The following is a 23,453-nucleotide window of genomic DNA, read 5'->3' on the forward strand; positions in this document are numbered from 1 at the left end:
ACAACAGCACACGTCCGTGTGCCAGCCCCGAGCCACCCCCGGGTCTGCCAGAGCACCAGGTCCTGCAGTGCCCACCTCGCCCTGCCCGTGGGCCCTGCCCGTGCCTGCTCCACCCCCTGTGCCCGCTCAGCCCCGAGCCAGCCGCCCCACGGGTGGGCACTCTGGGGTGAAGGGCTGCATGATCCTGCCCAGCCCCACAGATGGGCACTCTGGGGTGAAGGGCTGCATGATCCTGCCCAGCCCCACAGATGGGCACTTTGGGGTGAAGGGCTGCATGATCCTGCCTGGTCCTGCCCAGCCCCACAGATGGGCACTTTGGGGTGAAGGGCTGCATGATCCTGCCCAGCCCCACAGGTGGGCACTTTGGGGTGAAGGGCTGCCTGGTCCTGCCTGGTCCTGCCCAGCCCCACAGATGGGCACTTTGGGGTGAAGAGCTGCATGATCCTGCCCAGCCCCACAGATGGGCACTTTGGGGTGAAGGGCTGCCTGGTCCTGCCCAGCCCCACAGATGGGCAGTTTTGGGGTGAAGGGCTGCCTGGTCCTGCCCAGCCCCACATCACTGTGGATCCAGCTGTTGTGAGCGTCCTGGCCAAAGTGGGAGTGCTGGGAGTTTCTCCCAGGACCTTGTGCTGTGCTGGGGCTGGGACTGTGCTGCTTCTCAGGGGATGGCAGACAGGTTGTCACCCTGGCCACCGTGCACACTGTGCCCCTGCACTGGGAGGGCTGTGCCTTGTCTCTGGGGTCCATGCAGCCATTGCTGCCAGCACCTGCTCTGGACACCAGGGCAGAAGTGGGCGGCTCAGGCCACCAAAGCTCTTCCCTATGCAGCTTTTCTGCCTGCTGCTTTCCTCCTCCTCTCCTGGAGCCTACCTGGGCCCTGTGTGAGGCTGGGGGCTGCCAGCCATGGGGTGTGTGGGTGCTGCTGCCGAGCTTGGGGCTCACTGGGCTGGTGGGGAGCAGCCTGGAGCCAGTGCAGAGCCACCCTCCCCATCATCCCCAGGCCTGCTGGAGCACCCCCGGGAGGAGAGCGCTCCTTCAAGGAAGGCTTGGAGATGAGCAATGGAAAACATCTGACAGGGGAGCCCTTGAGGCGCTTTTGTTCCAGCGAGTGGGAGTGTGAGATCCGCTCAGACATGAAAGGCTGAGCAGCTCCGTCCCCAAAGTCATGGCGGAGGGGAGGACGGGGGGAGTGCGGCTGCACCGGGAGGTCAAACCGGGAGCGGCTGGCACCGGGATCCCCCCTCCCTCCCTCCCTCTCTTTCCAGCAACTAAATTAGGTCACACTTGAAAGTCAGTTTCTTGGCTGTGGATTTAATTTAGCTTTTCCAGGCTAGTTATCATATAATAAATTCCAGGAGATTTATAGAAAACATGCCCAGGGAGGCTTAGCCAGTGTGTAACAAGATTTGTGCCTCTTTCCTGCTGTTGAGCAGCTCTGGCGAGCGCAGCGCTGCCGGCAGATGTGCGGGCAGGGCTGGCAGCCCCGTGGGAGCTCCCAGGGAGCCCCAGAAATGGGCTGGGGGCACCCCCCCACAGCTCTCTGGGGCACAGGAGGGTCCCAAATGCAGCTGTGCTCTGCCCTGGCTCCCCAGCAGCTATAAATCACCCGCAGCAGGTGCATTCCTGTTCATCACTGGTCTCCTCGCCCTGGCTCAGCGTGGGCAATGCCCATCCCAGCGGTGCCAGTGCGTGCCCAGAGGCGGTGGGCAGTCCGAGGGCAGTGATTGGGTCTCCCGGTGCCTTTCTGCTCGGGGGTGACACCGGTGTGTGGGACATCCCTGCTGGGGGATACCTCGTGCCCTTGCTGCCCTGGCTCCCGGGGCACAAGGCCCGTTTGGCAGAGCTGCAATCGGCGGCTCGTGGCTCTCCCCGCTGCTGGGCAGGGATTTCCACCCGCTGGGAGAGGCTGAGCAGGGGAAGGCGCTGGAGTCCGGAGGGATTTGTGGCGGTGGCAGCGCAGGAGGCACTGCCGGCGCTCGGGCTCCGCTCCCCGCTAACGCCGCCCAATTAGTGTCTGATTAGTCACTCGGCTGTTAAGGCATTAGGAACAATTAAGGGTGAGAAGAGTTTCCAGATGTAGCGGCAAGCGCTGGAGCTGGCAGCTCCGCTGGCTGCTCCCATATGGAAGGGGTCTGGCATCGCTGCAGGGCCGTGGGGCCAGCGTGGCAGGGTCCCAGTGGGTGCAGGAGACTCCTCCTGGGCAGCCCTGGGGCAGTGCCCGCCTCTGCCATCAGCACTGCAGCTGGGATGGAGGAAGCAGCTGCTGAGGTGGATGAGGGGCAGGGCCGGGTGCTGGGGAGAGACTGGCCTGAACCTCCTCACTCATCCTCCTCCTTACCTCAGAACTAGTATGTGAATGAATTCAAGGTGAATTAGAATGAGCAGAATAACAGAAAGTTAGTCTGAGACGGTTGGATTCAGCTCAACAAATTATTGCTCCCAACCCATAACTTTCTTTATGTCCTACCTCCACCTAAGCTTCTGCTCAGCCTTCACCCTGATCAGCCTAGGCCTAGCCTTCCACCTCCCTGGGACTGGGCTTGCCCAAATCAAGTATTTATTTCCTGCTGTGGCTGGGTGTGAGTCTGTCCCCCCATGCACCCCCTGGCAGCCCTGTGAGCCACCAGGGCTGGGCAAGGGCCTGGCTGTGAGCACAGGAGCAGCTGGGACAGGCCATGTGGGGGACAGCTGCTGTGACAGAGACAGTGCTGTGCTGTGACACTTTTGGGTGCGGGAGAAGCAGCACAACAGAGACAGATGTGACTTCAGAGCCCAAATGCAAGTGACTTCAGCTCCCCAGAAATAGTCCTGGCAGTACAGGGGGAGGGGACCTGGAGCTGCACTTTCCGGGGATGTTGGGCTGCTCCTGTGACTTTTTTCCCTCATGCAAGGTGGGCTACACTCCCACCATTGCCCCCCACCCCATGGTGCTGGTGAGGCCACCAGCCAGGGGTCATGGAGGTGACTCTGGCCAGCACAGGCAGTCTGTCCCTAGCACCAAACACCTCACCCTGTGACGAGCACTCTGGGAGGGTTCCCTGTCAACCTTGGGTGCCCTGGTGGCGTGGAGGGTGTGGGGGCATCAGTGGGCATTGGTGCTGTGATTGCCCCTCGTGAACCCAGGCTGAGTGAGCACCGTGTGATGCTGGCGAGCAGCAGGGCAGTGGAGAGGGGCACAGCGGCCTTGAGTGCATTGCAATCGTTTCTGTGCTGCTCTCCCCAGGGCGAGGAGCACTGTGTGGACAGATGGTGTTTTTGAGTGACCTTGTAGCTCTGAGCCGTTCCCTCGGCTGCTCAGTAACGCTGGGGTGGGAGCCGCGGGAAGCGGCAGCGGTGCCACAACCTGCTCGGGCTGAGGGGAGCCTGGCAGGGAGCCAGGGCTGGGGTGAACCAGGGGATGGAGCCAGAGCCCAACAGCCCTAATGTGAGGGCTGTGGGGAAACTCCCTGTGCACTGCCTGTGGCTGCGGGAGGTGTGTGGTGTCGGCAGGGAGGCTGCTCCGGGCTCTGGTGCCCTCCAGCCCGCATCCCTGGCTGTTCCTCGGCAGCAGGGTCACTGCTGCGGGCTCCGGGCTCTGGGATCACTGCTGCGGGCTCTGGGATCAGGGATCACTGCTCCGGGCTCTGGGATCACTGCTCCGGGCTCTGGGATCACTGCTCTGGGTTCCAAGCTCTGGGATCACTGCTCCAGGCTCTGGGATCACTGCTCCGGGCTCTGGGATCACTGCTCCGGGCTCCAGGCTCTGGGATCACTGCTCCGGGCTCTGGGATCACTGCTCCAGGCTCTGGGATCACTGCCCCAGGCTCTGGGATCACTGCCCCAGGCTCTGGGATCAGGGATCACTGCCCCAGGCTCTTGGATCACTGCTCCAGGCTCTGGGATCAGGGATCACTGCCCCAGGCTCTGGGATCACTGCTCCAGGCTCTGGGATCAGGGATCACTGCCCCAGGCTCTGGGATCACTGCCCCGGGCTCTGGGATCACTGCTCCGGGCTCTGGGATCAGGGATCACTGCTCTGGGCTCTGGGATCACTGCCCCAGGCTCTGGGATCACTGTCCCGGGCTCTGGGATCACTGCTCCGGGCTCTGGGATCAGGGATCACTGCTCCGGGCTCAGGGATCACTGCCCCAGGCTCTGGGATCACTGCTCCAGGCTCTGGGATCACTGCTCCAGGCTCTGGGATCACTGCCCCGGGCTCTGGGATCACTGCTCCAGGCTCTGGGATCACTGCTCTGGGTTCCAGGCTCTGGGATCACTGCTCCAGGCTCTGGGATCACTGCTCCAGGCTCTGGGATCACTGCCCCGGGCTCTGGGATCACTGCTCCGGGTTCCAGGCTCTGGGATCACTGCTCCAGGCTCTGGGATCACTGCCCCGGGCTCTCTCCTGTGCTCCTGAGCTGTGTCCTGGCGCTGGGCAGCAGTGCCTGCAGCTGGCACGATGGGAGCACAGCTGTGGTGCATGGGGACGCACCAGGGAGTCTGAGTTGTGCCCAGAGGGCAGCAGGTAGAGAGGCCTCTGACACGTGAAGTTTCTGTCAGAGCTGCGATCCAGGACCGTGGTCCTCAGGGAACAGATCCAAGGGAGGGGAAAATTGCACTGCAAGGTGCAGCTTTGCTGTCGAAGAGTCACCCTGGGCAGGCTCAGCTCCTCTGGCACCCTTGCAGCCTCCCACGAACTCCGTGCGGGCTGCAGCGCCGAGAGGTGTCCTACATTGGGGAAGGAACAAGGAGCTCTTGGCACTCGCCTGGAGCATCATTTGCATTCCGGCGCAGCTCCCGGCTGCGAGGGAGGCGGGGGCGCGGCAGCCCGGGGTGAGGAGCGGGGCCCTCGCCAGCTCCGGCTGCCGGAGCATCCCTGGGGCCGCTGCGGAGGGCGCTGTGGCTCGGGGATCACCACAGGTTCCTCCTCGCCTTCGTTCTTCTCTCGCTGAACTTTGTGGCCAAGTTCTTTGTGTCCAAGATTTGTGCCTCTCTTCACACGGGAACCATCTGGCTTTGGGGCCCTGTGATGGGGTCTCTGATGACCCACGGTGCAGCTGGCTGTGCCCCATTGGTTTGTGCTCTCTGGGGATGGAGAAGGTGCACGGGCTGAGGGGCAGCTGGGGCCGGGCAGTGCCCACGATGGCTTCGGGCGGTGTGTGGCAGTGTCCCGTGTGTGCCAGTGTCCTGTGTGTGGCAGTGTGGCAGTGTCCCGTGTGTGGCAGTGTCCCGTGGGATGCTGGCTTTGGGTGGTGTGTCCCATGTGTGGCAGTGTCCTGTGTGTGGCAGTGTCCCGTGTGTGGCAGTGTCCCGAGGGATGCTGGCAGTGTCCCGTGTGTGGCAGTGTCCCGTGTGTGCCAGTGTCCCATGTGTGGCAGTGTCCCCTGGGATGCCGGCCCTGCCCCGGGGCTGGCAGAGCAGATCCAGCTGGGCTCCTCTGAGCCGGGATGTGCGGAGGGCAGGGCGAGGCGAGCAGGGACCATGCGGGGCTCTGGTGTCCCTCAAGCACAGCAGCTCAGGGCGCAGGACCCCAAACTGTTGTGGGGTCACTGGAGGGGACAGGCTGGGGGTGAAGGGCTCCGCTGTACCTGGTGTGTCGGGGTGAGCGCTGTGCAGAGGGGCAGGACACGAGTGCCCTGCAGCACTGGGGGCACGGGGTCTGTCCCCCCGAGGGTCCCTGGCAGGACGGGGGTGCCCTGCAGCACTGGGGGCACGGGGTCTGTCCCCCCGAGGGTCCCAGCAGGACATGGGTGCAGCTGTGGGGCTGGGGCAGGGTGGGATGAGCCCCAGGGCTGTGCCCCGTGTGCTGCGGGCACTGACAAGGTGCCAGCCTTGTCCTTTTCCACGACCAGCTCCTCCCAGTGCCCATTCCCTATGAATTTATAGAGAAGCTTTGATTTGACTCCGACCAGCTCCTCTGTCCTGCCCCTTCTGTGCGCCAGGGCTGCCGTGCAGCATCCGAGCAGCTCCGCTCGCTTAACATGCAGCAAGTGTTGTACTCGGAGAAATTTAGACGTAATTTTTTTGTGCTTGCATGTAAATGTGGGTAGGTGCTGTCCTGATTGATGGCAATTAGCATTTTCTAACGGTAACAGATGTTCGGATTGCCAGGAGGCTGGTACCTAACGCCCACACTGCCATCTGTTCTGCTGGGCACTGCCTGGGGAAGCAGCACCAGTGCTGTGGACCTGCGGGGCCGTGCCGGGCTCTGTTTAACAGCAGTGTGCAGGGGGGGTTTATTATGGTGGTTTTTTTTCCTGGGGGAAAATAATAATAATAATAAAGACGTTTTCGGGTTTATAAATAGTACACTGTTTATTATGGGATGGAGAGTTTCCATGTGAACAGCAGCCTGGATTGCTGCACAGTTAGCAAAACAGTCTGGGCAGCGTGGGGAGCAGCTTTCCAGGGGATGCTTTCCAGTGGGAAGGGGTCTGGGGGAGTCCCAGTGGGTGTTTGTCCCACCCCATCCTCTGCTGGCTCTCCATGGTGGGTGCTCGCTGCCTGTGGGGACAGGGGCTGCTCTGCTGTGGGCATCTCTTGTCAGCTCTGGGATGGAAGCAGGGAAACATCTGGGTGGTGTTTGAAGGTGTTTAAAGATGTGTTTTAGGAAGAGACCCAGAGCTCTGAGCCCAGTCCCGCTGTCTGGGCAGTCCCACCTCAGCCCCTTTCCTCATCCAGTGTCTGTCCCTCCTCATTCCCTCCTGCCTCCCTTTATCTGCAGCCTTTTACACCCATTTTTCTTGTGCCAACCTTGTCCTTTTGCATGACCAGCTCCTCCCAGTGCCCATTCCCTATGTATTTATAGAGAAGCTTTGACTTGGCTCTGACCAGCTCCTCTGTCCTGCTCCTTCTGTGTGCTCCTGGAGCAGCTCTCCATCCCCAGACAGGGCCATCCCATGGCATGGATCCAGCGCCAGCCAGGCTGGCACAGCCACCCTGGAGCACAGTGGTAGTGACAGTCACACGCTCACACTCGCAGGCTCACACTCACACTCACGCTCACACTCACTCACTCTCCTCCCAGATGCTGGAGCTGGTGACTCAGAGTCAGCCCGTGGCTGAGTAATGCACTGAGCTGTGTCTCCATGTGGTTCCCAGGTTGCAGCAGATGCTCCCATGCTCAGTGCTTTGCATTTGTGCTGCTCAGTCTCAGGGCCTGGCAGCCCCTCCAGGCTGACCCCCTCCTCCTGCCCCCCATCCCGCTGGGATGCTGCTGCTGGCCCAGCCACTCACATTCCCAGCTCACTGTGGCCTGAGCTGCACTGGGTACGGGCAGATCTTAGATACAGATCATGAGGTACGTTAGATTTTACCTGTTTGTCGTGTATTTCCACGCTGGTTTTCACTGAGCTCCTGTTCTGCATGGTGGGGGCTCGGGGCTCTTTCCGTGCCCTGACTCCTCTCATCTCTCGTCTCTGTGCTCTGCTTTCCAGTGCTGTGGCCAGTGCAGCTTGAGGTGATGTCCTGGGGGGTTTCTGGGATGGAGAACGTGATATGTGACCCAGTGGGGGCACGGGAGTCACCACAGTGGGCAGAGGAGCAGATTTGGGATGAGCCAAAGTCTCACCCTCGTGTGAGAGGTTCAGCCCTTGCTGCAGTGCTGGCACTGAGGCACCTGGCGATGCCTAGGAGCTGTGTGGGGGGAAATGTGGGCTGGGGACATGGGTTTGGGCTGGGGACAGGGGTTTGGGCTGGGGACAGGGGTTTGGAATGGGGACAGGGGTTTGGAATGGGGACAGGGGTTTGGGCTGGGCCTCACCCCTGGGGTGAGGGGCTCGAGTGCAGACAGGCTTCTCCCCCACACTTTCTTTTTCTCTGTTGGAAAACAAGCCTGCTCCGTCCTTGTTTCTTTCTCCTTGCTTTTCAAATTCATCTGGGAAAACTTCCCTGGGTGCTGGCAGAGGTGTCACCAGCCCGACAGCTTGTGCTGCTCTAATAAAATGGCTCCGTAGCGGAGGGTTTGATCTATTTTTAAAGCGAGCTCCGCGCTGTCTCCTCCCGCCCTCCCACTGGCAGCCAAACAGAGCCCGAAGGCTCCTGGGAGCGCGGCAGCAGCGCCGAGCCCAGGCCTGTGCCCCGGCCGTGCCAGCTGCCGTGCCCGTGCCCGTGCCCATCCCTGCCCTGCGTGCCCAGGGAATGCCCCAGGGACAGGATGGGGCTCCCTGTGCTGCTGTGTCAGGGAGAGGAGCTCTCCTGTGGTGTCATTGCTCCGAGCGGTGCTTGTGCTGGATAAATTAACACAGGGAAACTTTGCTCCGCTTGGAAGTTGGGTATTTTCTGCCTGTTTGATGCCCCGTTATTAAAACTCGATTTCTACGAATAACATCCTTTAAATAGAATTCGTCTTCCAGCAATGACTCATCACAGAGCAGCAGCTCCTCGCAGGAGAAGGCAGCACGAGGGCAGGTCTGGCACTTGCAGCCTTGGGAATCCCCACATCGGTGCCCGGGGCTGTGCTGTGTGCTGGGGAAGCCGCCCTGGTGTCCCTGCTGCCCACCCTGCTGCCCACCCTGCTGCCTCTGCCTGCTGCCCACCCTGCTGCCCACACTGCTGCCCACTCTGCTGCCCACCCTGCTGCCTCTGCCTGCTGCCCACACTGCTGCCCATCCTGCTGCCCACCCTGCTGCCTCTGCCTGCTGCCCACCCTGCTGCCCACCCTGCTGCCCACCCTGCTGCCCACCCTGCTGCCTCTGCCTGCTGCCCACACTGCTGCCCATCCTGCTGCCCACCCTGCTGTCCATGCTGCTGCCCATCCTGCTGCCCACCCTGCTGTCCATGCTGCTGCCCATCCTGCTGCCCACCCTGCTGCCCACCCTGCTGCCCACCCTGCTGCCCATCCTGCTGCCCACCCTGCTCCAGCTGCCCCCAGTGCCCACGGGCTCAGCCTGGGGATCCCTGGTGGCTTCTGGGTGTCCTGGAGCCTGCAGAGCCGCAGTGGCAGGGGGGACCATGCTGACACCGCGATGGTGACACCGTCCCCTGGCTCTGCCTGGGGATGGGGGGAGCTCCCAGAGCAGGAGGCTGCAGGACTGAGGCTGTGATGGATCCCTGCCAGGCTGGCTGTGCCAAGCCCTGCGGACAGTGGTGCAGGATGTGGGGCACGGTGAGATGTGCCCGTGTGTGTGTGCCCGTTCTGCTGGTGCTGGCTCTGCCTGTGCTGCTTCCCTTGATGAAGGTTCCTACAGGGTCAGGGACAGGAACAGGAGTGGGAATTGTGTTGGGGAGAGGAGAGAGGAGGTGGATTTCAGGTGTTCAGTGGCGGGGGTCGGATGGAGTCCACATGGAGCTGGGATGGATGGGCTGGGGGGCTCCTCCCCAGAGCTGTTCCACCAGCACAGCCACATGGCTGCACGGGGCAGGTTTCCCCTGGGAGGAAGAGGAGGGCACTGGCCAATCTCCCAGCCCAGGCAGGGTCAGGCTGCTGCAGAAATGAGTTTTTTCTGGCCTCCTCCCTGGGATGCTGCTCGCTCCGGTTCAGGGGTTCCTGCCAGGATTATTATTCTTGCAGGTCTGACATCTACTAAGGTGACAGCAGCCGGGGAGAGGGAAAGGATTGGAACAAATTTCTCATAAAAAGTAGCTAAGTTGATGAAACCATTACGGTGCCTGCATCCAGCACTCCATCACCATGACACTCTGGGGACAGGGATGGGGATGGGGATGGGGACAGGGATGGGGATGGGGACAGGGATGGGGACAGGGACAGGGATGGGGACAGGGACAGGGATGGGGACAGGGATGGGAACAGGGATGGGGACGGGGATAGGGATGGGGACAGGGACAGGACAGGCACTCTGTGGGCTCAGCTCTCCCCAGGAGGTCAGGCCCAGCCCTCTGTCCCTCCATCCCTGTCCCTCAGCTCTGTCCCCTCACTGTCCCCCAGCCTGAGCATCCCACCTGTGACCCTTTCTCCGTGCTGGTGCTGCTGTGGCAGAGCCACGGGGGCAGTGAGCCAGGGCTGGGGCACATGGGGACAGAATGGGGCTGAGGGCTGGGCTCCAGAGCTGTGGAGCGTTCAGGGGCTGCAGGCAGGGCTGGCATTAACCCAGCGAGCCCGGGGGCTGTTTACTGCCACCAAGGTGATGGTGATGGTGGTCAGGATGGATCACCCATAGTTCTTGGGCATAGCATCTGCCAGGCTGAACACGGTGAGGCTCTGTTTGCTGGCCCTGGCCCATGTCCAGCCAGGCTCCCTGGGCCTTAAATCCCACCAGTGCCTTCTCCTGCAGAGGTGCTGCTCCAGGGACCACGAAGAGCCAAGAGAACTCCAGAAAAGGCAGCTAATCTCCAGACCATGCCTCAGAAATGGTTTTAATCCCTTTTCCACCCCCACAGCCTCCTTCATTCTCAGCTAGAAGTGGTCACCCCTGTTAAGTGCTCGCTCCTGGGCTGAGCACTGAGCTGGTGGTGGAGGAGGTGCTGGGATTGGAAGGAAAACCCTTTTTCCTGGAGGCGTTGAGCTATTCCTTACCGTGACCTAGATGTCAGTTTAATGCTCCGACAAGTCCCAGGACTCACATAGGAAGTTGCCCAGGGGAAGAGGATATTTCAGGAGCACAGAAGCTGCTCAGCAGTGGTAAAGTGCACGAGCTTTCCCTGGCAGGAGCCGTGCTGAGCCTCCGTCTGCTCGTGCCCGCCGTGGAGCGGTGCCCCCTCTCCTCAGGGTGTGAGCGCAGTGCCCGAGCATGGGAGGGTTGGTGGTGCTCTGGCACACCCTGGCAGTGCCCTGCAGAGCCCCTGGTGCTCCGGGGCTGGGGCAGGAATGGGAGCTGCTGGTGCTGCCTGCCCGGGGTGCAGGAACAGTCCCTGCTCCATCCCCTGGCTCACATCAGAGCTGGGCGTGGGCTGCCAGGAGGAGCACGGTGCAGGTGGAGGATGTCCAGTGCCCTGCTGGGTAAATCTGGGTAAATCAGTGCCAGTGCCCTGCTGGGTAAATCTGGGCTTGCACTCACCCGTCACTGTCTCCCTGCCCATCCCCAGTGCTTGTGTTCCCCCTTTCTCCCTCACTCCTGTGCCCCTCTGTGCCTGCTGGATTTGGGTGCGTTCCTGGGGCTGTGCCAGGGGTGGCCCTGCTGAGTCCCCCCTCTCTGTGCTGCTGCCCTTGTGGCACAAAGCACAATCACAAAGTTGGTGCTCCCATCTCGCGTTCCCCCGCACCTGTGAGTTCCCCTGTGGATGATTTAGAGCTGAAAGCTCGGGCTCTGGCGCTGGGAGAGGGTTCCCGAGATAAAATAATCTCTGCCAGCAGCTGAAGTGACAGAAGCCCCATTAACAGCAGCATATGCCTGGGAACACCCGTGCTGAGGGGGAGCAGGGGAGCAGCAGCCCACAGGAAGGGGGAAGGGGAGCTGGTAATTGCTCGGCTGCCATTGGGATGCTCCTCGCTAATTTACAGCCTTGGTGGAATCAGGATGTGCTTCTTCCTCCTGAGCCTGGGCAGGGCTGTCCCCTGGTGCAGGCAGCCGTAATTATCCACATTTAACTGAGGGCTTCTAGAATGTATTTGTCTTGCAGCACGTGAGTGCAATTGCTGAGAATTAAACAGGAATGCAGTTGTGGCTGGAGCAGGACCCCTTCTGACAGGGAGCACATGGAGCTGGGGCTCCCTGGGCTGCTCCTCTGTGCTGGCAGGGGGGGACCCTGCTGCCAGGTGGAGCTGGGGGCATCTGGGGGCTCCTGGGCATCACCACCACCTTCCCTCCCTTGCTCTCGTGACTGGGGTCTGTGCTGATGGGATGGATGTGCTGACAGGAGGAGCCAGGCAGCCTGTGAGTATTCCTGGGGACCAGCACGGGTTGGTTTGCCTTGACGTGCGTGTTTGGGGACACCAGTGCCACACTGCCAGGGCTGGGCTGTTCCCAGGAGCAGGGCTCTCTGCGAGGGGTCTGTCCTGGCATCCCCCTGTCCTGCTGCTCTGGGCTCCAGCCCCAGCCCCAGGTCACCTCCACCCTGCAGCCCCATGGCTGGGGAGGGTGGGGAGCAGAGCCTGGGGCAGGTGGGGAACAGAGCCTGGGGCAGGTTGGGAGCAGAGCCTGGGGCAGGTGGGCAGCAGAGCCTGGGGAGGGTGGGCAGCAGAGCCTGGGGCAGGTGGGGAGCAGAGCAGAGCCTGGGGCAGGTGGGGAGCAGAGCCTGGGGCAGGTGGGCAGCAGAGCAGAGCCTGGGGCAGGTGGGGAGCAGAGCCTGGGGCAGGTGGGGAGCAGAGCAGAGCCTGGGGCAGGTCAGGAGCAGAGCAGAGCCTGGGGAGGGTGGGCAGCAGAGCCTGGGGCAGGTGGGCAGCAGAGCAGAGCCTGGGGAGGGTGGGCAGCAGAGCCTGGGGAGGGTGGGCAGCAGAGCCTGGGGCAGGTGGGGAGCAGAGCCTGGGGCAGGTCAGGAGCAGAGCCTGGGGCAGGTGGGGAGCAGAGCAGAGCCTGGGGCAGGTCAGGAGCAGAGCAGAGCCTGGGGAGGGTGGGCAGCAGAGCCTGGGGCAGGTGGGGAGCAGAGCAGAGCCTGGGGCAGGTGGGGAGCAGAGCCTGGGGCAGAGTGTGGCTGCACCCCAGCTCTGGTTGGGGTGAAAGGCAATGGGCACTGAAGGGCAGATGTGCTGACACCATGCCTGGGTATGTGCTGGAAAAACACTGGTGGCACGGGGAGTGTGCAGGAAAGAGCTGCAGAAATGGTTCCTGGGCTGGGAAAGCTGCTCTGCTGTGGGAGACAGAGCCTAAGTAGGTTGAACTTTTCATCCAAGAGAAGTTTAAGAGGTGGCTTGACGATGTGGGTTGTTTTAGCTTGTGATCAAGAGATGTCTGTGGGTACAGAGCGCTCTAATTTAGCAGGAAAAGACTCTGAAAGCAGCCAGGCTCTGAGAGCTCCAGAAGACAAACCCTGACTGAAAAAAGTGTGTGTTTTTATCAGGGAAGGTAATTAACCACTGGAATGGCTTAAGCCTGTGGGGGTTTCTCTCTTGCTCGCTCTCTGTGGATCAAACAGGGATATCTGTCAGGGAGGAAGGCAGTCAGTGCATGAACCCAGCACTGGAGCCTTTGGCCTGTGCTCCAGGAATGCATTGCCAGGTCCAAGGGCCCTTCTGGCCCTGGGCTGTGTCATTCGGTGTTGGTACTTGAGGGTACTTGGAAATGTACAGGAGAGATGAGCACTAAAGCACTTGGAATGGGCATTGGGAGAGTTTGTCTCTGTGGAGAAGGGGTCTTGTTTTCTCCATTTTTAGAGGAGAAGGGGTCTTGTTTTCTCCATTTTTAGGATTTTTAGAAGGAGGCAGCACTAAATTTGCCTTCAAGCCAGCACCTGCCCTCTCCCCTCAGTTCTGGCCCTGCCCCTGTTGAGTATTGTTATAGATTATCTGCAGAAAACCAAAGAAAACTTTCTCTTCTTGACTGTGAAAGTCCCACACTCCAAAGCCAGGCCTGTTTGGGGTTTTCCAGCCTGTTTTTGTACCCCTGCTGTAATGCCTGTGGCCCACTGGCATTGCTCAGTGTTGTCTGCCCACACTGTGATGGGGCAGTGAAACTTCCCAAAGTCAAAGTCAAAGCTGTGCTGGAGCCTGGAGCCTGAGGGGGAATGGAAGGAAATGGGGCTGTGTGTGACCCTCAGGGCTGTGTGTGACCTTCAGGGGCAGTGGAATGGGATGGGGCTGTGTGTGCCACGCTGGCTTGTGCAGCTCCTAACCCTGAGCAGGGGCACTGTGGACAGACATGGCAGCATTCAGGAACACATAATCTCAGAATGATTACATGCAGGTGCTTTTATTGAAGAGCTCTGGGTGTCAGGGGTGCACAGACCCAAATCTGACCCGACGTGGTTTCAGGCTGAACATGTTTTATATTCTCTCATTATATAACTTACATATTAATTATTAAACTGACATTGTTCTACTGTATACATTGATTTCATCCAAGCATGGATTTCTCGTGATCCCCCTCAAACCCCTAACGTAGTTTCTCATGATTCTTTAAACAATAATTATATCTAATCAGATCTCACAATTGTATCATTTATCATATACTGGCTACACAGGTGCAGTTTCACATAATTCAGCAAACACAAGGCCTAACATTCCCCAGGGCCTACATTTAACCAAGCCTAACTTTCCTCCAACTCTAACTTCTTCTAACTCTTCTACCATGGAATTTTCTATGATTTAAAATCTTTTCCTATCAGACGGATCTGTCCGTCCTGCAGCTCTGGGTGCCCCAGCCCTGGCCCTGGGCACAGGCATGGGCAGCACGGTGCCAGGGCGGGTGGGACGCGGGCCCAGCGTGCCCTGGAGGGTTCCCAGCCCCGTCCATCTGCTCCTCTGTGGCACAGCAAGTTTGTGCCCGTGGGCCAGGGCCAGCCTGCTTGGGCACCTTTGGCACGGTGCTGCAGCTGGCACCCAGCGTGGCACTGGGGGTGACACAGGGCAGGAGCTGCCAGGGCTGCAGCTGGCACCCAGCGTGGCACTGGGGGTGACACAGGCCAGGAGCTGCCTGTGCCATGGCACTGCCAGGGCTGCAGCTGGCACCCAGCGTGGCACCGGGGGTGACACGGGGCAGGAATATCCTCCCCCATGGAGCAGGGCTGTAAATAGCCCCTGAGTCACTCTCTGGAACAGGACCATCTTCCCAGGCACCGCCGTTGTCCAGATAATTCTGAGTCTTTCCTCCTCCCTGGCTCGTGCCAGGGCAGTGCCACAGGACAGGGTGTTCAGTGCCACAGGGCAGGGAGCTCAGTGGATTTCTGTCACTCCCATCCCCTGGGGCAGCGTTTCCTCTCTCCCTGCTCCCTGTGCTCACTCGTGGGCTCCGTGCCAGGCTGGGGCACCACAGGTTGTGCTGGTCTTGGTGTTTCTGAGCCTGGAAACTCATGGTCTGGAGAAACGCAGAGATCTGAGCCTGGAAACTCATGGTCTGGAGAGCTCCTGTGAAGGCAGAGCTGGTCCCTGCATGGAGCAGCCCTGTCCCTGCTCTGAGGGGTTTGAGGGTGTTGGCAGCATGGCAGGGATGGGAGGGCAGCACGGTGCCAGGCTGGCAGAGCTGGTCCTGCAGCCCTGTCCCTGCTCTGAGGGGTTTGAGGGTGTTGGCAGCATGGCAGGGCAGCACGGTGCCAGGCTGGCTGAGCTGTTACCCCACATGTCTGTGCCACTGCCCATCCCCTTCACCCTGGATCCAGCTGCTGGTGGGATTGTGGGCGCTGGCCTTTCTGGCTGGGGAAAGGGGGGACGTGGCATGGGAAGGGTTAATGCAGGAAGATTTTCACCCCCGGCATAAACAGCACCGAATGCATGTTTGCCTTCATTTGCATATTGAAACATATCCTAAAGGCCCCTCATTTGGAAAGTTCTGTTTTTTACTCCATCTTCCTATAGAAGGGAGGAAATTATTCATAATTAAAAAGCAATAATAATGCAGAATGAAGGAACCCAGCTGTATAATACCCAGCACAAAAGGGGGAGCGTGGGGAATCTATTTTTAATGGTTTCCACAGCAACTGCGATTTTGTTTACAGTGATTTTCCTCCTGTGCTGTGAGGCTGTTCCCAATTTACATTTTTGAGGAGCTCCTGCATGGGAGGCCCATCACTGGAGGGTGCTCTGGCGCTCGGGGAGGATGATGAGGAGAGGAGATGTGGGGAGGATGCTGAGGAGAGGAGCTGGGGCTGTGGGGAGGCTGGGAGTGATGAGCCCTGGCTCCCTGCAGGGGCTGTGGGCCACCAAGGGCTGGCAAAGCCCAGCTGGGGACACTCAGAGCTGCCTCTGGGGGTGCCTGGTGAGCCCACCCTGCTCCTGGGCACTGCCCAGGGACAGCCCCTGCCCCGGGCACAGCCAGCAGTGTGGGTCACTCAGGAAGGCTGTGCCCGTGCTGGAGGGGCTGGGCTGGGACACCCAGGCTGTGCCACCCATCTGTGCCAGGCCAGGGGTCCCTGGTGGCTCAGAACAGCCTGGGCTGGCTCTCCTGCTGCACAGGGCTCTGGGGACAGGAGGGCAGTGTCCCTGCTGCCTCCAGCTGCCCGGTCAGGCCAGGGGGAGCCCCGGGCTGCGCTGGGCTGGGCTGGGCTGGGGGTGCAGCTGAGGTTGTCTCAGGGCTGGGGGCTCTGGGCTGAGCCCAAGCAGCAGTGCTGGGAGTGGTGGAGCAGCAGGGAGGCTGAGGAGCTGAGGTCCTGAGGAGCTTTCTGGCTGACACCAGCACAGGATCCAGGAGCTGAAATTGAGCCTTGCCTTAGAGGTGCTGGTCTTTAATGAGGGCTAATGGAGCCATTTGCTGGGAGCTCCTTGCATTTCCTGGGCTGCTCTGGGGCTCCCCAAAGCAGACATGGAGCAGCTGCTGTGGGAATAGCCCAGGATGGAGAATGAAGGGGTTTGTCTGTGGCTCTTCCTGGAGCCTGTGCAGGATGCTCCTCCTCTGGGAGGATGATGAGGCTCTCCTGATGAAGGTGCTCTGGATTTATTTTTATTTTTTTAGCTTCCCTCCTCTTTTTCCTCTGGGAGGGGATGTGAAGGTTCTCCCTTTGTGGCCGTTCCTGGGTGTGTGTCCCAGGGATTGTGGTGTCCCTTGGGGCCCAGAACTGTGTCCTGCTGTCCCTTGGACCCAGAGCTCTGTCCTGCTGTCCCTTGGGGCCCAGAGCTGTGTCCTGCTGTCCCTTAGGCCCAGAGCTGTGTCCTGCTGTCCCTTGGGGCCCAGAGCTGTGTCCTGCTGTCCCTTAGGCCCAGAGCTCTGCCCTGCTGTCCCTTGGGCCCCGAGCTCTGTCCTGCTGTCCCTTAGGCCCAGAGCTGTGTCCTGCTGTCCCTTGGGCCCAGAGCTCTGCCCTGCTGTCCCTTAGGCCCAGAGCTGTGTCCTGCTGTCCCTTGGGCCCAGAGCTGTGTCCTGCTGTCCCTTGGGGCCCCGAGCTCTGTCCTGCTGTCCCTTAGGCCCAGAGCTCTGTCCTGGTGTCCCTTGGTGCCCAGAGCTCTGTCCTGCTGTCCCTTGGGCCCAGAGCTCTGTCCTGGTGTCCCTTAGGCCCAGAGCTCTGCCCTGCTGTCCCTTGGGCCCCGAGCTCTGTCCTGCTGTCCCTTGATACCCAGACCTGTGTCCTGCTGTCCCTTGGGGCCCAGAACTGTGTCCTGCTGTCCCTTGGGCCCAGAGCTCTGTCCTGGTGTCCCTTAGGCCCAGAGCTCTGCCCTGCTGTCCCTTGGGGCCCAGAGCTGTGTCCTGCTGTCCCTTGGTGCCCAGAGCTGTGTCCTGCTGTCCCTTGGGCCCAGAGCTCTGTCCTGCTGTCCCTTGGTGCCCAGAGCTCTGTCCTGCTGTCCCTTGGGGCCCAGAGCTGTGTCCTGCTGTCCCTTAGGCCCAGAGCTCTGTCCTGCTGTCCCTTGGTGCCCAGACCTGTGTCCTGCTGTCCCTTGGGCCCTGAGCTGTGTCCCCTGCCCTGGTTCCCAGGGCATCCAGGTGGAATTTGCTGTAATTCCAGCCTCACTCTCAGAGGTAGAGCAGGGCTGGCTCTCAGCACCAGGGTCTGAGGTGCTGATTCTGGCCCTGAGCACCCAAGGGAAGTGAACCTGCAGTCCCTGGTGTTTCAGGGCTCAGGGTGATCCCAGCCAGGCTGCTCAGGGCGTTCTGGCCCCTTCCATCTGCCTGATGGGAAGCTGCTGCCTGGAGATCAGCTCCTTTCATGAACCAATAAAGGAAGGGTTTTATCACCTGTTCCAGCTAATTTTCTGTGGTTTGTAATGGCTTTGGGAAGCAGGTAATTGCAGCGATTGCATTCCATGTGTAGCATTAAAGGGAATTGAGGGGACTGTTTGTTAATTAGCTGTACTTGTGTGGAACCTGAAACATATTAACCTTCACAGAATCCCAAACTATTAGGGATGAAGAAGGGATTTAATGATGGGAGAAGCAGAAAAACAAAAAGCAATTAGGGCTCTTTTTCCCAGCATCGCGGGCGTGTTGCAGGGGGAGGGCTGGCAGAGCAGCCCAGCGCCGGGGGAGGAGGGAGGGAGGGACCCTGGGGGCTGACAGGGATCGGCCATGAGGGATGAGGGATGAGGGAGAGCTCGGAGCAGCAGCAGCCTCCTCCGGCGGCAGCAGGGTGAGCAGCACAGCCGGGTCACCTCCCCCGTTTTCGCCTTTGCATCACCTCAGCTGGGACTCAGGCGCCCGTTCCATTTGAAATTCCCGAGGTGCTCTGGGATGCTCCGGGGGGTAGCCCTGTGTAGCCATGATATTTCATGGAAAATCCTTTCCTTAGGGTTTTTCCTCCTGAGAAGCTCAGAGGCCTCAGGAACAAAATGTAACCAATGGTTATCTGCTGCTGTGGAATGCAACAGGTGCAGCTGGGATTGGGCTCGTGTGGTTGTTTCTAATTAATGGCCAATCACAGCCCAGCTGGCCCGGACTCTCTGTCCGAGACAGAAGCTTTTGTTATCATTCTTCCTTTTCTTAGCTAGCCTTCTATGAAATCCTTAAATCCTTTCTTCTATTCTTTTAGTGTATATATATATATATATATATTTATAATATATATATTTATAATGTATATATATATTTATAATATATATTATATTATGATATGATATATATCATAAAATAATTAATCAAGCCTTCAGAAACATGGAGTCAACATTCTCGTCTCTTCCCTCTTGCTCGGACCCCTGTGGACACGGTCACAGCCCTGGGGTGCAGCTGCGGGCCCAGCACCCTCAGGGTGCTCCAGAGGGGCTGCAGCCCCCGAGGCTGAAGCTGGAGAGCTGGAGGTGATGGAGCTGCCGGCCCGGGCAGCAGCGCTGAGCGGTGGCCAGGCTGGGAGGGCTGAGCTGGAGCTGCTGGAAGGTGAAAATGGTATAAATAGTATAAATAGTGTTTCCATGGTGACCGCTCAACAGAAACTCTCCCTTCCCCGCTGGTGGAGCCCTGGCTGCTCCCCCCCGTGGCAAAGCCCTTCAGCTGTTGGTGCTTTCTCGTTCCTCAGTGCCGGGGCCAGCGGTGGTGGCAGCGTGTGCGTGGCCAGAGTGGGGCTGGAGGGCCCTGGGGGACTTTCCTGGCCCTTGGATTCCCCTCCCTGGGGACAATCCTGGACTTTCCTGGCCCTTGGACTCCTCTCCCTGGGGACAGCCCTGGATTTTCCAATCCTTGGATTCCCCTTCCTGGGGACAATCCTGAATTTTCCTGGCCCTTGGACTCCTCTCCCTGGAGACAGCCCTGGATTTCCCATCCTTGGATTTCTCTCCCTGGGGACAGCCCTGGATTTTCCAATCCTTGGATTTCTCACCCTGGATTTCCTGGCCCTTGGGTTCCCTTCCCTGGGGATAACCCTGGTTTTGCCCATCTCTGTGCAGTAGCAGCACATGCTGTGCCCACCACTGCACCTCCTGCCCCAGACTGTCAAAGGCTGTCTGGGCACAGGGAGCCCTGAGACAGCCCCAGTTTCCTGCTGGGAGCCCTGGTGCCTTTCCCAGTGCTCGTTAATACCCATCAGCACAGCGCAAACAAACTCCCTGCTCCATTTATTCCACCCAGCTCCCGATTTAATTAGGTTTTCCAGTTTTCTGCTTGTCCTGGGCCGATCACTCCTTAAAACAGTGGAGAATTAATTTGCACCTGCTGTCAGAAAACGTCTCTCCCCAGTTAGAAAAATAATTAAGCCATCATCACACATCGGGGGTAATGAATCACTGCGCTCAGTTCCCTTCACAGGTCGTTTGTTTCCTTCCACACTGGCAAAGAAGGTGCAAACTAAATGTGAGCAGCTGCCAAGTTACCCCCTTGCCTTACTGTCCCGGGGCTCTTCCAGCTAAGCCGGGCCTTTGGGAAGCTCCTGAGCAGGGCTCAGTGGTTTCCCAGTAGCCCCAGGGATGAGAGCCCCTGGGTTGGCTCTGTCCCACTCCCTGGGGACCCCATGGAAGGTGCTGGAAGGGGAAAGGGAGCCTTGGCAGGGGCTGCACCCCCAGCCTGGGGTCCCTCCCTGGCTGGGGCCAGCCCTGGGAGCTCAGGTTTGATAAATGTGTTTGAGTGGTGCAGTCTGGACCTGCTGTAGCACCAGGGAGGAGCTGATCCACCACCGTGCTGTGTGCATGATGTGCTGTGATTAATGCCCCATCACGGTAATCGCTGATTGATGATTAATGGCTTGGGTGTAAATGTGCCCCAGGTTTGGGCACAGGAGGAATTGGCCTCAGGATCAGCGTGGCCGAGGGTGGCTGGAGGCTTTGTCCTTTCCCCTGGTGCAGGAGGGCTCTGCTCAGCGTGGCCAAATGGGACTCCAGTGCCTGATTTCAGTGAGCTCTGTGCCTGTCCCTCCTGGGCCGTGCTGCCCTTGGGCCGTTTCCCCTTCAGCTCCTGGCAGGGCTCGTGTGCCAGCTGTGAGGGGCTGCTGGGGGTGCTTCTGCACATCCTCTGCAGCTTTCTGAGAGGCACCAAGGAGGCACCACACGCTTGGAGAGCTCCCAGATCTCTGCAGATGTCTGGAGCAGTGGCCAGACTGCGTTTGCCTCCTCTCTTTGACAAGCAGGGGTTGGTTTCTCCTCGGGGGTTCCCGTGGGCACCGGGGCTGTCTGAGCCAGGAGCTGCCTGGCCTTGGGGTAGGGAGAGATTTCAGAGGATGCAGCACAGACAGCACCTTTCCTCCTGTTCCTCCTGTTCCTCCTGTCCCTTTTCCCAGGGCCAGGCTGGTGCTTCCCCCTTTGCAGTAACCCGATCTGTCACCTCGCACACGGAAGCGTTAGGGGTGGGACCTTGTCCCAGGTGGGAAAGGCAGGATGGGCTCCAGGCAGCCGCTCGGGGTGACCCTGGGGATGGCTCCTGCTGCCCTTTCCCTCCCAACAGCCCGGCCTGGGTCCCCAGGGACACCGCAGGGTGAGCAGGGCCAGCAGGTTAGGGTTGGGGTTAGGGTTGGGGTTAGAGTTGGGGTTAGGGTTAGGTTACCTGGTAAGCCGTTAGGGTTAGAGTTAGGGTTGGGGTTAGGGTTAGGGTTGGGGTTAGGGTTTGGGTTAGTGCTGGTAACCCATGGCCCATCTGCCCTGCCGTGAATCCTCCTCCTCGCCGTGGTTCTGAGTGCTGAGGCTCCTGAGGAGCTTTCCCAAGGGGACATGTCCTGGTTTGGCCAGGGCTGGGGCACACGGTGCCTCTGTGCTGCTGCCAGGTGGGCACACGGTGCCTTTGCTGTGCTGCCAGGTGGGCACACGGTGCCTCTGTGCTGCTGCCAGGTGGGCACCCAGCTCCAGGAGCTCCCGTTCTCGCTGTGCTGAGCGGGGCTGACCTCTCACCTCCGTTGGTCCGGGCTCACACCTGCTCTCATGATCGCAGGTGCCCACTTCAGAGCCAGCTGATTAAATTAGAGTCCTAGCAAGTTTGAATGATTTTCCCTGTGAAATGTGGCAGATGGCCTCCATTAGGCGTCTGCTCCCAGCATCTGCCAGGATGTGCTCAAGCCCTCTTTGGAAAAGGCACAAAAGGGATTGGGAATGGAGAGAGCCGGGAATGGGAGCCCATCCCTCCATCCATGCAGAGGGACTGCAATGCTCAATGGAAGCAGTCTGTTCTGTGGAGAGCAGCATCCATGGGCTCCTCCAGCCTCTGTGCCCTGCCTGCTGTGGGGAGAGGGGAGGGGGCTGAAGCTCCTGCTGCCCCTGCTGCTCCTGCCCCGCCAGCCCAGCTCACCCTGGGGCAGAAAGAGTGCGGGCAGGGGGCTCCGGCCCGGGGGTCTCGGCTGCGGGCAGCGCTGGGGCCGGCAGGGGGCGGTGTGTGCGCGCGTTGGGGGCTGCGGGACCCCCCCACCCCGAGTGTGACCCCGAGTGTGACCCGAGTGTGACCCTGAGTGTGACCTCGAGTGTGACCCTGAGTGTGACATTGAGTGTGACCCGGGTGTGACCCTGAGTATGATCCGGGTGTGACCCCCCCGGGTGTGACCCCCCCAAGTGTGACCCCGGGTAGCTGCAGGGGGACCCCAAAGTGTGACCCTGGAGAAGCACAAAGGAACCTCTGAGTGTGACCCCGGTGTATGACCCTGAGTGTGACCCTGAGTGTGACCCCGGTGTATGACCCTGTGTGTGACCCCTGTGTGTGACCCCTGAGTGTGACCCCGAGTGTGACTCCCGTGGTCTGGGGCACAATGGGGACCCCGCAGGCCCCCCTGGCAGCAGGGAGCAGCAGGCTGCACTGGGTGTTTGCCAGCTCCAGGCAGGCAGGGACACTGCTCCACCCCAGATCCATGTGGATGAAGGTTTCCCTCCAAAACAGCTTAGTAAAGCAGAAAAGGCTCCAAAGCTGCACTGGAGCTGCTGCAGGGCAGCTCTGGGGTGCAGAGCTGTGCTGTGCAGGGCACCCCAAAGCTGTGCAGGGACCCCAAAGCTGTGCAGGGACCCCAGGCTGTGCAGGGACCCCAGGCTGTGCCGTGCAGGGACCCCAAAGCTGTGCAGGGACTCCAGGCTGTGCAGGGACCCCAAAGCTGTGCAGGGACCCCAAAGCTGTGCAGGGACCCCAGGCTGTGCCGTGCAGGGACCCCAAAGCTGTCCCCTGCCTGCAGGAGGCTGAGCTCAGCTCCAGGTCCATTGTAGGCACAGGTACCAGGGAGGCTCAGCTCCCCCCAGGGCTGCAGCAGGGTGGGATCCTGCAGACGGGCTTTGGGAACGCGCTGAGGAGGAGGAGGAGGATGAGGAGGAGGAGGAGCTGGTTGTGAGCTCAGATAATCCCGGGCAGAGCCGTGGGTGGGTCTGCTGAGCACCCCGGGAGGGACAAGGAGGTGAGAGGATCCCTGGAACCCGTCCTGGTGCAGAAGGGAGCTCCGAGCTCAGGCTGTGCCTCTGCTGTGCATCCCCCGTGCTGCCATGTGTGCCCTGCTTACAGAGGTGTTCTTGCTCATTTAGCTGTTGTGGTGTTCTTTTAATTAAATTAGCATCCTTTAATACATCTTGTCCTGCCATCACAGCTTAATGTCTCTGCAGCTGCAGGAGTGGGAGCAGCTCCAGGGCCTGCGGTGGGTGCACAGCCCGGCTGGGGGTGCTGGGATGGATGAGGCAGCCATTCTGGGGCTCCTGGGTCCGTCTGTCACCTCCTGCAGCTTCCTGGGGCCTGTCAGGAGTGGGAGCACAGGGACATCCATCCTCACCAGGTGCCCGGTGCCACTGGAAGCAGGGGAAGGGGTGCAGGTGTCCCTGGAGGGGACTGGGCACTGATGGGGCACCTGCACAGGCCGTGGGTGCTTCTGTCTGGAGTTTCCTCCTCTGGAGATGCTGAGGGGGCTCCCTGGGCTCGCCTCCCCTGCTGTCACTGTCAGGGCATGGAGGGGTGGCACTGGCATTGCTGGCTGTGCCCACATCCCCACGGTGGCACTGCCCTCACTGCTGGCTGTGCCACATCCCCAGGCTGGCACTGGCATTGCTGGCTGTGCCACATCCCCAGGGTGACACTGGCATTGCTGGCTGTGCCCACATCCCCAGGGTGACACTGGCATTGCTGGCTGTGCCCACATGCCCAGGCTGGCACTGCCCTCACTGCTGGCTGTGCCCACATCCCCAGAGTGGAACTGGC

At 60.2% G+C, this 23,453-nt stretch overlaps 1 protein-coding gene across 14 annotated transcripts in view; it reads left to right on the plus strand.

Annotated features, from left to right (window-relative positions):
* Window positions 1-23,453, plus strand: part of RBFOX3 (RNA binding fox-1 homolog 3) — a 138,068-nt gene that overhangs the window by 66,297 nt on the left and 48,318 nt on the right. Inside the window, exon 1 of one of the 14 annotated variants that reach the window (XM_071451456.1) lies at window positions 7,149-7,279. The exons of 11 other annotated variants lie outside the window; for them this stretch is intronic. The gene's annotated coding sequence lies outside the window, so the exon portion shown is untranslated. Of the gene's footprint in view, window positions 1-7,148; window positions 7,280-11,537; window positions 11,751-23,453 lie in introns of those variants that run through there. 2 more of the 14 variants (XM_071451449.1, XM_071451450.1) reach the window with 2 other exon arrangements.

The sequence above is a fragment of the Agelaius tricolor genome, unplaced genomic scaffold, assembly GCF_023055355.1.
Source record: "Agelaius tricolor isolate 1412-34295 unplaced genomic scaffold, bAgeTri1.0.p SCAF_32, whole genome shotgun sequence".
NCBI lineage: Eukaryota > Metazoa > Chordata > Aves > Passeriformes > Icteridae > Agelaius > Agelaius tricolor.